This window comes from Anabrus simplex, chromosome 9 (genome assembly GCF_040414725.1).
Source record: "Anabrus simplex isolate iqAnaSimp1 chromosome 9, ASM4041472v1, whole genome shotgun sequence".
Taxonomy (NCBI): domain Eukaryota; kingdom Metazoa; phylum Arthropoda; class Insecta; order Orthoptera; family Tettigoniidae; genus Anabrus; species Anabrus simplex.
The window spans coordinates 20,281,188-20,287,604 of record NC_090273.1 but is presented as its reverse complement, the minus strand read 5'-3'; positions in this window follow the sequence as shown (position 1 = coordinate 20,287,604).

Sequence of the window (6,417 nt, the reverse complement as noted above, 5' to 3'; positions counted from 1 at the left end):
TGCAACCGTTAGTTAGTGAACAAATCGCACACGCGGATGAACCGGCAGCAACGAATCCTGAATTAGCGAGAAATTTTCAAACACAACTGGAAAGCATCGAAAAGGAAGCCGAAGGAGCACCATGCGTTTCTATGGCATATATTGGAGGGTATTTGGTAAGAGTTGTTGAAGATCACATGCTATGTCAAGAGTGTGCTGATAAAATTAGTTGTATCCAGAGTCCATCTCCACTAACGTCATTAATACATTCAAAGACAGAGATGGTCTCAGGTATCCAAAGCCAAGTTTTGTTTCACTGCTGATGAAACTGGGGCAAGTAACGATATCGGTAACGCTGGGCAGTCCAAAAATATCACAAACATCAACCGAAATACTGTTGCACCATGTTGCTAAAAATCCTATTCTACAGTGTGGGATAAGTGATCATCCTGAGAACTAAGCAGAATAATACTGCAGAAGTTGCTGCGTCCCTCTGTCACTAACTACGCTAATGGCATGAGAGATGAGTATCGCCGAGAATACTTTTTGAGAACAAAAGCAATTTATGAGAAGAAAATATCAAGGAAAATGATTAAAGTCGTTCCTTTTCACTGAAAATCTACGGTGCGGTAGTAAAAATATCCAGTGCAGACCTTAGGCCTATATCCTTTGAAATGCCAGACATAAATTTCAACAGTTATGTGTGTTATCTGAAATGAAAATCCACAGCCGAATTGAACTCCTAGGGGTAAAAGGCGAACATTTATTATTTTCTACTTCATTCCGCTCAGTAACGTATATAATAGACAGGAAGTATAGTGTAGAGGTAAATTTGTGCTGGTTTTAACTCCCGTTAGCAATGCTAGTGAGGGCTGATGTGAGGTGGTATACTAGCGCTGCAGTGGTCAAGACGCGCACTGCCAGGCGGACATTGTTTCTGAAGAGAGCACTGCGAGTGAGCAGGCTTTGTATTCCTTGTAGGCCTAGGCTAAGATTCATGTAAGGTCTTTTCCCTTTTACTACACTTATTGAAGTGGTATCCAGGGGGGTGAAACTCTAATAGGGCTTTTGGTTCCAATCTGAGCTAGCTTCAGGTAGTTTCAGTCTCTTTTTCTAGATGGCGCTGGACGTCATTCATGACGTGTAAATAGTTATGTCTACGTTCTGTAGATGGCACGCAAGTAAGCATGAAATGAGCGATGTTAATAATTAATGGCAGTTTGTCTCGAAGTGAAGTATTTAAAGTATTTCAAGTCTAACCTCAATCAGTGGGCACTTCTCACAAATTAATTAGTCATAAAACGTCAAGCATTGTAGAGATAATATTGCTGAATTGCATCGAATTCGACTTTACCCAATCGATTAACCTTGTTCGAACTTATATCGATTCTAATCGATAGTTCCCATGATGGTACAGTAACAGTATTTGTGTTGTTTGAATTCCAAGTGCTCATGTGCTTGTGATGTAAATCTTAGTTCCTTGTGCTTGTTTATTTGAAATATATCTTCGCTAGTCCTCCTGAAATCCTGTATATCCTGTTTGAGTACACATCAGGGGCTGAAAGCTGAATGGTTCTATTAATGTAGTTCTATATATTTCCTGTCTCAGTGCATTTAATTCTGTTATTTTTATTTTCATGTGGTACTTGGATATTGATGTGATACCCCATTCTCTTGCATATGGTGTGCTCTGCTGTCTTGCTTTCGAAGGGACTTCTTATTTGCTATAATATCAGCTTTGTGTTAATGTGTCAATCATTCATTTGAAATTAAAGCTGCTTTGAGGTGTGTTGTTATGTTCTCAATAACATAGTATGCCATACGAACTAGGGGTATCAGATCATTATTTACAACGTAGTAAGTACGTGGAAATAAAAATATATGAATTACAATGTATTGGGCATGGAAATAGTAGAACTGCATTCTAATCATCGAAGGGGGCGGGGGGGAGGGTGACAGGGGAAGGGAGGGGGCTTTAAGCATAACCGGATGTGCGTCACTGCGCCGGATGTTAATTCTCCGCGCTATCTGTTGATAGTGATACTAAGGTATTGCACCAGAATGCACACTGTGGCGCTATCTCGGAAAAGAGACTAAAACTACTAGCGCCAAGTGGCTTGGAACCGAAATTTATCATTGAGTTTCATCTCTATTCTATTCTATCCTCTTTGGTGGTATCGTTCACATATTTTCCCACATAATTTGCACACGCATTCGTCGCTTGGATCGTGATATATCTCTTTTACACATAGCTTATGATGAAATCCGTGTACAGCCAGCCTGTTGATAGCACTGCGCATGTTCTTATTTGGGCCCATCCAGTCTCTGCCAGATTTCTTCTCCTTTGCTTAGCCTCAGATTTAGGTGAGCAATGGCTTGAGATGTCGATGGTACAGAAAGATATCTAAGGTCCTCGATAAGGAAAAACTCCTGAGCTAACTCATAAGCTAGTCTAGATGGAGATGTCTTAGAAATACCTAATATTCTTTTCAGAAAGGTAGCTTTCACTTTTCCAAGGGTAGTTAGATCTGATGTTGATAATTTGTCCCAGATTAAATCTATACCATATGTCAGAATGCGTAGTATCTTTGCATGAAAACGTTTCATTGCCGAGCCTATTGATGTTTTAATTGGGTCTTGTATATCGTAAATTCCTCTTATTGCTGCTGCTGCTCTTTCCCTCGCATGTATTTTGAATGAAGATCCTGACGTTTGTAGAGTGATTCCGATGTAACGAAACTTATTTACTGTAGTCAAGTCTACCCCTGCATATGAAATCTATCTGTCGCTGCTATTCTTCCTTCTTTTCTGAAAACCATACAGACCTCCTCGTCCTTGTTAACCTGGAAGTCGTTTGTTTCGGCCCATTCTTGTATTCTATCTACCGCGATCTGAAGGTCTTCTCTGTTTCTCGATCCTATTATCATGTCACCTGCGTAGGCATAAAGCACTGTCGATATATTATCTGTTATTCTTGTGATGTCTGTTGTAGCTACGTTAAAAAGCGTAGGGCTAATGGTGTCTCCTTGTAACACACCGTTTGTTTGAGTGATGGGGGAAGAGAGTGATACCCCATCATCTATTCTCACACTGTTGTAGGCTAGAAGGTTATTTATTACAATCTTAAGTTAATTGTCTGCTCCAATCATACCGTCTAATTTTCTCATTAACTTTGATCTGTTCAGCAAGTTCCTCTGCCTTTCATCAACCCGAATTGTTCCTCTGGAAGATGATCATCTATTAATTCCTTAAGTTTTTAATTAATTATTTTTGTATATACTTTCATGATGTTGTTCTCTAACGCTATCCCTCTATACGAGTTTTCATCATCAGGTTCTCCTTTTCCCTTATATAAGATTTTCATGTAGGACGTCCTCCAGCTCTCTGGGATTCTACACGTTTCCAAACATTTATTGAATTGGTCCATTAAGGTGCTTGCAACTGTAAAGTGTCTTTTAGATTCTCGTTGTCCCTTCAACACGTACTACATGTACGTAACACGACCTAATACGTTGAAAGTCTGTTTCGATTACAATGCGGTCGTGAAAATTCAATATTCATTGACATGCCCCACAACGGGAGACTTAAACGCACTCTACAGTGTGCTAGCAGCAGTGCCAGACCTGTAGCTCAGATCCTTTCAAACAGAACAAAGATGGCTTAGGCCACCATAGCTCAATTGGTAGAGCAACCGGCGCGAAATCGGGAGGTTATGGGTTCGGATCCCACTGGTGTCCGGCTGGCCATTTTTGTTCTGTACTTAACATCCCTTCAACACGTACTACATGTACGTAACACGACCTAATACGTTGAAAGTCTGTTTCGATTACAATGCGGTCGTGAAAATTCAATATTCATTACTCAACTTTTTCGCTTTTCCCTAGACCTGTTCCAAATATCCACCTGCCGCAATCTTTCTCGCCCTCTTCCTGGAGTTGCTTTAGCAGCAAGAAAAGTTCCGTCCCTCATTTTTCAATAAATTATGCCAAGGAAATGGACAACAAATCGCTTTCTCCTTAATGCACTAGGAATCCACCTATTATCAGAGTAACGCATATTGCCAACATACTACTTTAGAATTCTCCTGTCCGAGGTAGAAAGAACGGATAACTTGTCCTTTTACTTTAATCAAAATCCCCGTGAGTACGTTCAAATTATCCTCTGACAATCATATTGTTTTGTCTTCATTCGGGTCCATTGGTATACGGAAATCTCCAGTTAAGAGAAGATCGCAAGAGTTGGCAGGACTGCTAAACAAGTGACGTCATTCTTATTCCTCAATATATCTGGAATTTCTCTTTGGTTGATACACATAGAGGCTTTTGAAAGTAACTGGTGGTGGATATAGAGGATTTTCAATTTAACAGTGATTTTCAAGTAGCTCGTTCTATGTAACTTGTCGAGTTTTGAGACTCAGGGGTTCACCAACCGATCGAACTCATCCTTGGAAATCTACTGCTATGCTTACTTCAGTTTCAAAGGATTTCTAGGGTATTCACTTATAATTGGTGATTTATAATTGTTAATTTAAACAAGTAGATCGATAGTGACGGTTACTTGAAGCAGGACCGACTCCAATCCTTAATGCTACTCTCAATCGTTCAAAAATGGCGAATCGAATAGCCGGTATTGTTGGAAATGTGGGTTTGTTTTGGTTTGTTGTTATCGTATGCAGTCGGTGTAATTTTATGAAACCGAGCTCGATAGCTGCAGTCGCTTAAGTGCGGCCAGTATCCAGTATTCGGGAGATAGTAGGTTCGAACCCCACTGTCCGCAGCCCTGAAAATGGTTTTCTGTGGTTTCCCATTTTCACACCAGGCAAATGCTGGGGCTGTACCTTAATTAAGGCGATGGCCGCTTCCTTCCAACTCCTAGCCCTTCCCTGTCCCATCGTCACTGTTAGACTTCTCTCGGTGCAGCGTAAAACAAATAGGAAAATTGTGTGTATTTAATTATTCATGCCAGTTCTTACAATTTTAATATATTTTCACTTCTCTAAGTGCTGTTGACAGATTTTTGTCATTCTTAGCAATTTCATAAAAATCTTTGTATGGAATTGAAGAAACATTTGCAGAAATGAACAGCTCAGACCTAATCAATTCAACAGAACTTAATACAGTATAACTCATAGCTGACAATTTCACACGAACATGTGGTGGACTCGGGCTATCTTACGTAGTTATCCGCTATTACGCGTCTTAATGGCTAGGTTGGACAACCCAAGAACTGCAAACAATAAAATGAAATAAAAAGCAATTTTAAAATTCTACGAACTCACACCAGATTTAAAAAACCAAGAAGTGAAGAAATCTATCCTCTTTGAAAGAAAGAAAAACAGCTCTTGATACTTATCAGAGGTGGAAACACTGGCGTATTTCCCTCAAGGTTCAAAATATGGGATAATTGCCGTCCCGGATAGGAACTGTCCGGGTCGCAGACATTTAGCACGAATACGGTACTGTCCCATACATAGGGGCTATGACTGGAATCGACTGTGGCCTTAAAATAGGCTACAGCCCTAGTATTTGCCTGATGTAAAATGGGAAATTGCGGAAAACCATCTTTAGGGCTGCCGACAGAGGGTTCAGAACCTATCGTCTCTAAAATACTAGCTCATAGCTACATGACCCAAACCGCGCGGCGATCTAGCTTGGTACTCTAAGTTTCAGTCTGTGTATAAATGTTAAGGTATGCGTTAATAAATTTCACTATTATGTCAACATAATAACAAGCGTATCATTTTGAAACGAAGTTTATAACTTGTAGAATACGAGCCCGTTGATTTCCTCGATCGTACATTTGTGCCGTATTTTGATTTCAAGTATCCAAAATCCCTGCTTACATAGCTAAATATATTATTAAGTGATTGAGTATATAAACACAAACTATATTAAATTTTTTCATTGCGCTTGATGTTTAATGCCAAATAATGATTCACTTCAAAGAGTCAGTTATATCATCTGTTATAAACAAGCTCGAGACTTCAATACCGGTACCGTATTTAAAGTTTATATAAGGAGGGTGTCTTTGTTATCGCACCTTCTCTGACTTCTTGGTTCACACAACTGGCTAATTAGTAGTGATGGGCAGTCTGAGACGAGGTCTCGAGATTTCTCGAAATTTCTGGAGAATAGCGCAGACACTATTTCTCGCGAGAAATTTCGAGAGATCTCGAGAGCGTTGTCCCCGCATTGTGTGGCGAGCAGCGTGTCGTAGGCCTACAGGTAGTGATGGGCAGTCTGAGACTAGGTCTCGAGATTTCTCGGGATTTCTCGAGACTAGCGCAGGCACTATTTCTCACAACAAATTTCGAGAGATCTCGAGAGCGTTGTCCCCTCATTGTGCGTCGAGCACCATGTCGTAGGCCTACAGGTAGTCGGAGCTGAATATTGTTTGTGCCGAGTATGCGATTAGCCAACCGCGGGCCTTCTCAAATTC